Source organism: Humulus lupulus, chromosome 4 (assembly GCF_963169125.1).
Source record: "Humulus lupulus chromosome 4, drHumLupu1.1, whole genome shotgun sequence".
NCBI classification, from domain to species: Eukaryota; Viridiplantae; Streptophyta; class Magnoliopsida; order Rosales; family Cannabaceae; genus Humulus; species Humulus lupulus.
In genome coordinates this window covers 168,459,369-168,470,025 of record NC_084796.1, presented here as the reverse complement: position 1 = coordinate 168,470,025, position 10,657 = coordinate 168,459,369, and positions in this window count along the sequence as shown.

Genomic DNA, 10,657 nt, shown 5'->3' with positions numbered 1-10,657 from the left:
TTGAACATAGTTCCAGTAGAAAGACTGAATAAGTCGAGCATAGAAACAGCCGAAGCCAATATGGAGATTCGCCTAGGAGATACGTGGATGGTGCCTTACTTGGAGTATCTGACGAATGATACACTGCCAGCAGATAGAAACAAAGCCAGAACTCTGCAGAGGCGAGCCGCTAGGTACATACTGGTCGATGATGTTATGTATCTAAGAGGATATTTGATGCCACTGCTTAGGTGCATTACACCAGAAAAGGCTAAGGAACTGATGAAGGAGGTGCACGAAGGCTTCTATGGGGATCACGCTGGGGGGAAAAGTTTGGCAAAGAAGATTCTAAGGCAAGGTTACTTCTGGCCAACAATGAACGAGGATTCGATGGAGTATGTACGAAGATGCGACAAATGTCAAAGGTTCTCCAAGATTCCACGAGCAGCTCCAAATGAACTAAAGCAGATGCAGAGCCCGTGGCCTTTCGCAGTATGGGGGATAGATTTGATTGGATCCCTGCCCACAGGGAAAGGAGGAGTAAAGTACGCAGTTGTGGCAGTTGATTACTTCACCAAATGGGCCGAAGCTGAACCACTTGCAACCATCACGACCAAGAAGGTTCTTAACTTCGTCATCAAGAACATTGTATGCCGGTATGGTCTGCCCAGAAAGATAGTTTCAGACAACGGGACCCAGTTTGACAGCGACTTATTCACTGATTTCTGCGAAAGGCATGGGGTTATTAAAAGCTTTTCTTCAGTCGTACACCCCCAAGCGAATGGGCAAGTCGAAGCCGTGAACAAAACTCTCAAAGACACCCTGAAGAAAAGGCTTGAAGAAGCTAAAGGAGCGTGGCCAGAACAACTGCCTGAAGTCTTATGGTCGTATAGAACATCCCACCGAACAGCGACGGGCCATACCCCATTTTCCTTGGCCTATGGGTATGAGGCCATGTTGCCTGTCGAGTTAGATCCCCCCTCACATCGGCGCTTAACTTACGACCAAGATCAGAACAGCCAGTTAATGAAGGAATCACTAGACACAATCGACGAAATACGAGAGAAATCTCAACTCTGAGTTGCTGCTTACCAGCAAAAAGTCGCCCGGTACTTTAACTCCAAAGTTAAAGAAAGAAAATTCAACGTCGGAGACTTAGTCCTACGACGAGTTTTCTTAAATACCCGCGACCCCACTGCTGGAGTGCTCGGACCTAATTGGGAAGGACCTTACCAGATTGAAGAAGTCCTTCACCCAGGCACATATAAACTTGCACGCTTAAACAGAGATCTCGTTCCAAGCTATTGGAATGGAGAACACATGCGCAAGTATTATCAATAAACAGTCCTTTTTAAAGGACTGGCTTGTGTAAAAAAAATTTCAATTTTTTTTACAAGTTTTGCAAAGAGGGTTAGCCACGCTGTATGGCTAACTGCTCGCATATGTAAAGTTCTATTGTAGAACCACTCGTAAAGACATGTTTAGTCCATTTTTAATACGAGATTATAAGGGACTGTGCGCAGCCAGTCATTCTTGCCAACCTTTGTGAATTTACATTTGCAAGTATTTGTTCATTACGTGTGTTGTTTTGCTGTATTACAAGTATTATTTTTTAACAACGAACAGGAATGTTCGAACAGGCCATGGTCAAGGCAAGTGACCAAGGACCTAAAAGCTCCTCGATCACTTGGGGGGCATATAAGGCACATCGATAGCAAAGCATACTCTCAAGGTATGTAAACACATGAACAAAATAAGTGAAAGCATGCTACAGTACTTAGAGTATTTTTCAAAATTTAGGTTTTGTTAAATCATGCCAAAGTACTATGCTAAGTTCGATCATTCGGACAAATGTTATAATAAGTAAAAATGTTATAGCATCAAGATTAAAGCTTTTACACCGCAAGCGTCGCTGCTTGGATGTAACTGTTCAAGTAAAAGATTTACTGCCCGTGCAGCAAAGTTTAAAGCAAAAATATTGTTTTTACATCACGACCCGTGGGCCGTGTAAAGGAAAGAAGGGAAAATAAATAAGAAGAATTCAAGAGGCATTCGGGGCCAGAGGGTCCTGGGCAGCATCCTGGTTAGTCGCGTCCTCGACAACTTCTTCTTCTGCGCCAGCGACACTTGGAGTGGCAGGGGTTGCAGCTCTTGCCTCCTCTTCGGCTAGTTGGGCAGCGCATCGAGCCAACTTCGCAGTTCTGACTTCCTCTGAAAGGTAGCTAAAGTTAGCACCCTGATTATGCTTCCAGAAATTGTAGAAACATCGGAGTGTCGTCCTTTTGTACTTTTCCAGATTCTTGGAGTTGTCAAGCTCCAACTGCTTCACCTTGCCCCCGAGGGTGACAATAGACTCATCCTTAGACTTGAGCACCTCCCCCAGATGCTTGATTTCGTGAAGATGGGCTTTGTTGAAATCTCAGTACTCCTGCCTCAACTTGACTGCAGCGTCCTTCGTAGCTTTAGCCTCCGACAGCTTAGTCACCGCCGCATCCCTCTCTCGGACCACTGCCTCCAACTCCTTGGCATGTCTGGCCTCAGCAGCCGAAAGCTCCTCGGCCGCCTTCACCTGATACCTCTCGATGGCTTTCGCCTCAACCTGCTCGAGGTAAGCCTGGGCTCGGGTACGAGCAGTAGTGGCAGACAGCAAGGCCTGTAAATAAAGAAAAAAAAAAGGAGTTAGAACTTATCATGAGGACAAAAAAACTAAAGCTTGAAAAATAAAGAAGTACTTACGCTGGAGATTTCGTTCAGAGCCTTGTTCAGGATCTGGTTGAATGGCAGCTCTTCATCTTGGACCATTGCGGCCCTAACACGGTCGCCTTTGCCGATGCGATCAAGGCGGTCCCTGGCAGATCGAATGGCACGACTCTTGAGTCTGGCCCCATGAGCTTCTTCACGAGAAAGCTGCTCTCTGACAGGAGCGGCTGGAGGATTCGGCGGGGCAGGAGTGTTTTGCTGCTCGGAAGGAACTGGAGGAGGGGTAGAAGTTTGCCCTGTTGGCGCAGGACTTTGCCCAGTTGGCACGTCTTGGGGAAGGTCTTCTATTCGACCCTTCTTGGCTGGAGGGTCGCGGCTGGATTCACCAGTTCTCTTCTTAGGCTTCCGCTGGAGTTGAGGAACCTCCTCTTCATCCTCGGCCTGGTACATGTCAAAGATGTTGGGAGTTGACATATCTGCATACAGATAAACATAGCAAGTTAATAAAAAAAGAGGCAGGTGAAAATATGTTAGACAACTGAAAGAAGGTAACAAAGTAAATACCCGAGCTACAACTATTGGTCGCTACACTATTGACTCTATTAGTCATATACTCATTATCTGGCATGAAGAAGTCTGGCCCTAGATTTGGAGCATATGTAAAGTTACCATCCCCGTCAAACAAGTGACAGGGAATTGGCAAACCATTTAAAAGCGAAATAACTTTACCATTATCGTCGGAGGATTCTCCCAAGTCAACAATAGGTTCTTTGGCCTTTTGTTTCCCCTTGCCTTGGGGAGCAGAAGGCCTTTCTGCGGAAGGGCTGCCCGTGGGTTCCCTGATTGTAACCCCCGTAGGCCTCCTTTGAGGAGGAAGTACAGGAGGTTGCTGCTCGGGAACCCCCTCGGCAGTGGCTTCGTCCACCACGGACCCTCTAAATTCATGGCGAGGAGCCAGGAGGCCAGAAAACCTCAAGTTTTTCTCAGTTATCAGGGTCTTGACACTTTTTGCTGCATCAGACATCCTGGCCAGAGTGTTGGACCTCAACACCATGTCTGGTGTTGGGGTCGGACGTAACCAAGGGCCTGAAAAACAGATTAAAGTTTGAGAAAAATAAAAAGGAAAACACTTTAGGTTAAAGTATCGACCAGTCAAGGACAAGCTCTTACCTCCTCGGGCAAAGGCCAAGTTGTTGCTGGTTATGTCTGGAGTAAGGAAATACTCCTTATTGTAGTGCCCCACGTTTGATATATGGGTAGTGCCACTCAAGAACATCCGGCCGGTCTCCTGGTAACAGAAGTGGAAGAAGCCCGTCCCGTTGTGTTGTGGGTTAGACTTGAGGTTGAAGAGATAGTTGACCTCGTGGGGTGAAGGTTCTGGCCATTTGTTAAGATTGTATAGGATATGGAGTGCAGCCAGCATCCTATATCCGTTCGGAGTTATTTGGAAGGGGGCAACACCAAAATAGTTGGCCACCCCCACAAAAAAGGGATGAAGAGGGAGGTAAGCTCCCGCCTCAAGGTGATACCGGGACCAGGCGCTGTTTGCACCTCCTGGGAGGTTAGCCCTCTGGTCTGCGGTAGGACGTATAATGGTTACCCCCGTAAGGGGGAATTTTCTGAAACAGTTAGCGACCATTCGAGGGGTCACTGAACTGGCTGGGGAAGTATACCACACGACATCAGGCGGATTCCGATGACGAGGGCGAGCCCTAATTTGGATATTAGGGTCAGGAACGAGATTTTCTCGACCACTGGTCGAGGGAACCCGAGCCTGCGAATCAGGCTGGACAGGAGAATTTGGGTTGCTTCCAGTCTCAGGTCTTTTCTTGCCAGAAGACTTGGAGCAAGCCATTGGAGAGGAAGGTTGGGGTCTGGAAGAGGATCGCGAGAAAGGAATCTCATGGACACGGTTAGCTGGTTGTTCTTCTCCCTCGAGCAGCTGGGCGAGAAGGTCGTCGTCGATGGGTCTTTCACCTCCCCACAAATCTGGCATTAAAATCTGCAAACAGAAGAATGGGGAGGTGAGGATGTGGAACTTTTAAAAGGCTTTTTAGAATAACGCTGGTCGAGTATAAAAGTTAGGCTTTTATACAACAGCATTCTAACAAGAAGCTAAATCTTTCTACACGAACAGTTTGAAAAACGGATCAAAGGGTGAAAGTAAAAAGTTTTTCTGGAAAAGTTTTTCTGGAAAACTTTTTCAACTCCCCTTAGGGCGGGAAAAATTTATTTTTCAACTAGCTTGAAATTCGAAATTTTACTTCGGTTTTACGTCCTAAAAAGCATGATCCTGGATTTTAAACTAACTCATAACTCTACTGTGCCTATAAAACATTCTGTCTACCAGCATCTTAAACCAGAAACGGAAAAACTTAAACAGTACACCATCAGAAACATGCACCACGAGAAATTAGAAGCATGGGATTTCGAAAACTTACCGAGAAGAGTGATCGTAGAGGTGGAAGAAAGGTCTTCGGAGATTAAGGAGCCCACGGTCTGAGTCTTGGAAGCGCAAGAAAACGGTCTCCGGAGAAGTTTAAAGCTCTGGTTTTTAGGGTTTTCTGCAAAGACAATGGCGTGCATAAAAAGAAAGAAGAGGCTTCGACAGTCTTATATAAGTTTGTTTCTGATATTAAAAAAGTGTAATCATTTGTCTTCCTTTTTCGAAGTATGGGGAAATGGGATGGCCGTCGAAATCATTTCTGGGGAACCGAAAAGACATGATTAGACAGAAGTGGGTTGCTTTTTTCAAAAACACACGAAGGATTCTGACACGTCAGGTGGGGTTACCGAAGAGTCGTTCGTCCAAAAGTTTGTTTACTGTTCGTAGTAAATAAACTTTGGGGGGCAAATGTTATCCAATAAATTAGCATTGGTGACATGGCCAGTAATCTTTGGACACGTGGTTGACATCAGGAAGTGTCTGCTAGAGCATCGACCAGAAGACACCGTAGAAGCAGGGAAAGCCCGTCTTACCCGCGACCAGTCTGGTCGGTGGTTCCGTGTACAAGGCAACATTTATGGGAAGATCTTTATGAATCCTGAATTTATCTCATACAATCTTCTGGGTATCCGATTATTTAGGAAAGAATATTTGTAACAATCTTTTGTAACCCTCCTTGAGCCTATAAATAGCAAGAGATAGCTCAAAGGAGGGGACTTTTTGCTTTTGAATCATTCGAAACTATAGTAATTCTCCAAGTAAACTTGTATTGTTCTTCAGAGGTTAGTGCAACTCATTGATCCCTGGTTCTTTGATCACCTTTCTGATTCTTATATCAATATCAGTCTAAGTGGACGTAGGTCATTACCAGATCTTGGGGCCGAACCACTATAAATTGCTGTGTTTTCTTTACTTTTGTCATTACGTTCTTCTCTATACATTCGTTCATATCAATAATGTTTCGACTCCGTGTCAGTTGGCCAAATCTTGGGTCAACAAGTTTAACATAGACCTAGCCATGTCCAACAAGTTCATGTTTCTTCTCTCTGAAACACCATTTTGTTATTGCATTCTAGGTGTTGTGAGTTGGTATAGAATGCCATGCTCCAACATGAAATATTTGAATTCCAAATCCAAATATTCACCACTTCGATCTGATCAAAGTGTCTTAAGAGATTTACCTAATTACTTCTTAGCTTCAGCTTTGAAGTCTTTAAACTTGCCAAAATTTTCTGACTTCCTAAACATCAGGTAAGTATGATCATATCTTGAGTAGTCTTCAATGAAAGTAACGAAATACTCATAACAACCTCTAGCTTGTATATTAATTGGATCACACACATTGCTGTGTACAAGCTCTAATGGTTATTTGGTTCTATTGGCTTTCGCTGAGAAAGGACGTGTAGTCATTTTTCCTTCTAGTGGGATTCACAAACTAGAAGAGCTCCAACAGTAAGTTCCCTCAATGGTCCATCTTTTGTTAACTGGTTTATTCTGTCTAGACTAATATGACCTACTCTTAGATGCCATAGATATGTGTCATCCTCTTTAGAATTTTTTGTCTTTTGTTACCTTTCAGTTTAGCTACTTTAAATAACTCAGAGTTATTAAGCGATCGCTAATTTGGCTTGAGCATTTACAGTCTGTTTGTTTATTTAGATTCACAAATTTTGAAACCATTATTCGAAATAAAAATCACATTGCTATCAAAACAAATATCAAAATTTTGTTCATACAATATAGATAAGGAAACTAAGTTTCTATTAAATTCAAGAATAAAATAAACATTATTCAAAATAAGAAAATTGTTCTAAGAAAATAAACGGATTGTTCCCAACGCTCTTGCTGACACGAGCATTCCAATTCCAACTCGCATAGTCACCTAGTCTTCTGCAAGTTCCCTTGATGACTCAAGTATCTGCATAGTAGAACAAACGTGGTTAGTGGCTCATGAATCAGTGTTACATGATGACATATCGCCTTCCACTATACACACTTCAAGTACAAGTAAATCATATTTACCTTTCTTTTTCATCTCAGCAAGATACTTGTTACAGTTTCTCTTCTAGTGACCTACAACTCTGTAGTGGAAACACTTTACATTTGGTTCCTTCTTTTTGGAGTTATTGCCATTCTTGTTCTCCTTGGCCTTTGGTGCCTTCTTTCCTTTCTTGGACTTTCTACCCTTACTCTTGTCATTGTTCTTTTTCCTCTTCTTGGTTATATCCTCATCGAATGAATGTTTCTCATCAGTGACATTTGCCTCTGCCTATTTAATTATAGTTTTGTTAAGAGCCTCAAATTTATGCAGTTCATTCAACAGTGGGGTCATGTTGAATTCTAACTTATTCATGTAGAGCACCAATTTTTTTATTTTAATAATTTTGTGCTTTATTTTATTTAATTGTTAAGTGTTATGAATTATTATTTTTAATTGTTTGTATGGTAGATAGTGATGCACCTTAATATTTAAGTGTGTGCATGTGCATGTGCATGGTTGCATGGTGCACCTGTAGTAGAATTTTCTACACATCTTTATTTTCCTTTTATTAGAATTATTTTATTTAATTAAAAAGAGAAAAAAATTAAGAAAGGGAAAGGAGAGTGAACGGCCATGGGTGGGAAAGGGAAATGTAACGACCCCAAATTCAGTATTAAGGCTTAAGGGCCTGGAGTAGTGTGCCTGGATGGCATAATGGGATTTTGTGTGTGACTTTAATGAGTTTAATGTATGATTATGATTTAATGCACGTTATATGACCATTTGATTATTTGAGATGCATGACTATGTGAATTAGTAGACATGTAGACCTGATTGTCTTAAAAAGTGCATAATTGTCATTTGGCCATTTTAGGGCATAACTGTGATAATTGTATTATGTGATTGGTGCCATGTGAGTGTGGTGTTTTTATTAGGATGCACGCATCGAGACGGTCCTAGTGAGCCAATTAGTCTAAAAGTCACAACGGGATTTTTATACCCGGCTCGGGAGGAGCCTAGGGGTACTTTAGGAATTTCGTAAGTTGAAGTGAGAACTAATGGTTATAGTTTTGGCGATTGAGTAACTTGTGTAACCGTTTGTAACTACTTTGAGTAACAAGTTTTAAGATAGAAAGTGGTAGAATTAAAATAGAAGTGAAAGGACTTGAGTGCCCTTGAAGGTTTAGTTAGGAAGGGTTATTAGGAAGGGGTAAAATGGTCTTTTGGCAAGGGAATTAGACAACTTTCAGCTGGGATATGGGGGTACACGGTTTGGGCATTGGGTCATTTGGTGTTTTAATAAAAATTGAAGAGAAGAAAAAGAAGAAGAAAGAAGAGCTAGGGCAAGTAGAAGAAAAAGAAGAAGAAGTGTAGAGGGGGCTGAAGTGGGAGTCTAGGAGGAGATCAAGGAAGCTTTTGGGTGAATTCTCCACTTAAGGTATGGATTTTATACACATTTAAGTTTGGTTTCTGTTTTGATTTGAGGAATTTAAAGCATGAGTTAATCTTTTTAAGGTTTTGGTTTGAGTTGCTGAAATTAGAAATCAAAGGGTGGATTTTTGGGTGTGATGGTGTTTTGATCTTGATTCTAGTATCTATAGGTTGTTAGATAGTTCATATGAGGTTTTGATTTGATTTTGGGGTTTAAGTATTTGTTTGGGATGATTTGGAGGGGTATTGGCTCGGGGAAATGCAGAGGAAAAACCTAGTTTTCTGGGTTCGCGAAGGAGCGCCGCGGCCCTGTTCTTAGGCGCCGCGGCGCGAGGCTGTTTACAGTCAGGGGGGCTTTCTGACTTCTCTGGGCGCTGCAGCCCTTGCGGGTAGTGTCGCGGCGCTACGCCTTTTTCAGGACTTGAAATTTTGCAAATTTGAGCTTTTGCTCCGGGGGTTCGGGGGATGTTACCAATGATTTGTTTTAGGAATTTGGGAGTCCCGAGAGTGCGGGATTGGTCCCGGGAAGTGGTTTTGGGTTTGGTTAGTATTAAAAGTGTTTTATGTGTGTTGTGACTAGGATTTCAGAAAGGCTCGTGCTAGAGGATCGTGCTTGTGACCTTGGTGCATCGGAAAGCTCGGGATACAGGTAAGAAAACCGTAACACCCGAGAATAGGGCATGGGCCCACAGTGTGATTGCAGGGCATGGCCCTAGATTGTATTATGTGTAAATGTGTAATCTTAGATGAACTATTATATGTTTGAATGGTTATTTCAAAATGTATTATACGTGCGATTATAATGAAATGAACGTCTAAGGCCGAGAGCGGCGAAGGCCGGGTACGGCCTTGGGGCCGGAAGTAACACTCAGCACATGGGATGCTTATAGCCAGGGTGGGACCCAAGGGATACACGAGTTATCCTTGCGTTGAGGACCGAGACCCCAAGCTTTGGTAAGGCCTCTGGGGTGGCATGGCCGTGCTTGTTTAGTCTGATGGTTTTCCTATTTATCAGTGGATTATGTCAGCTATATTATTTGCATATGTTATGTACTATTTGGGTTTTCTTGCTGGGCTTCGGATCACAGGTGCTCTATGTGGCAGGTAAAGGCAAGGAGTCAGTCAACCGGCCATGAGTATGGAGAGCGTGGGGGCGGCGCGTACATGTTCGGCCTGCCCGACTGCTTTGGTTGGGGGCGTTTTTGTATATGGCTGTATTAACTCATTCTTTTGATAGTTAACCTGGTGTAAATCTATTTTTGAGTTGTAAATATTTTGTAAACCTTATTTTGGGATCCCAGATGTTTGATACTTAACGTTTTCAATGAAACTAAACATTTTCAAAGAGTACAGCCTTAGATTCTGGTTTATTCACACTTTTGGTTTTAGAAACCGCGTAGAGTCAGTCCAAAAGCACGATTTCTATTTTAAACTCACTAAGTAACGGCTCTAAGGTAGTAGGGCGTTACAGGAAAGATTTTATTCCCATTTATTTTTTTCAATCAAATAAAATAGATGGGATAATTATAGTTAAAATAGGAAAAGAGTTGTCATCTTCATTTTCCTACCATAAAGAGAAAAATCAAATAAAAATAAAAATAAATGAAAATAATTAAAAAGAGGAAACTTACCCATTTCCCACTAGGCTGGGCTATTTTCTCTAAGTTAGATAATAGGAAAAGAAAGAAAAGAAGAGGCCATTTTGTGCATTGGAGTCGTCGGCCGTAGAGAGAGAAAGGGAGAGAGTGAACGTGAAAAGGAGAGAGAAGGAGAAAGAAAGGAAGAAGGAGAGGAAGAAGAAGAAGAAGGTTTTGAAAAATCTAGGTTTGTGTTCTTGTTCATCTTTGTGATTTGATTCTCTACCCCTTTTGTTTTTTTTTCTTTTCTTGATGACTAAGACTTTTGTTCTCTTGGATGGTTGTTATTTTCTCTCCTCATGTGGGTTTCAAAAACCCTAGGATTGAACAAGGGGTGATTATAGTTTTGGGTATTGGTCACTGTAACGCCCTGGATAGCCAAGACCGCTACATTGTGTATTTGTAAAGGTGTAGGACTTGCTAATCAAGCCAACAGTTAAAAACATGAATTCTAAAGTCATTAATGTGCTAGGGTTAAAAGGT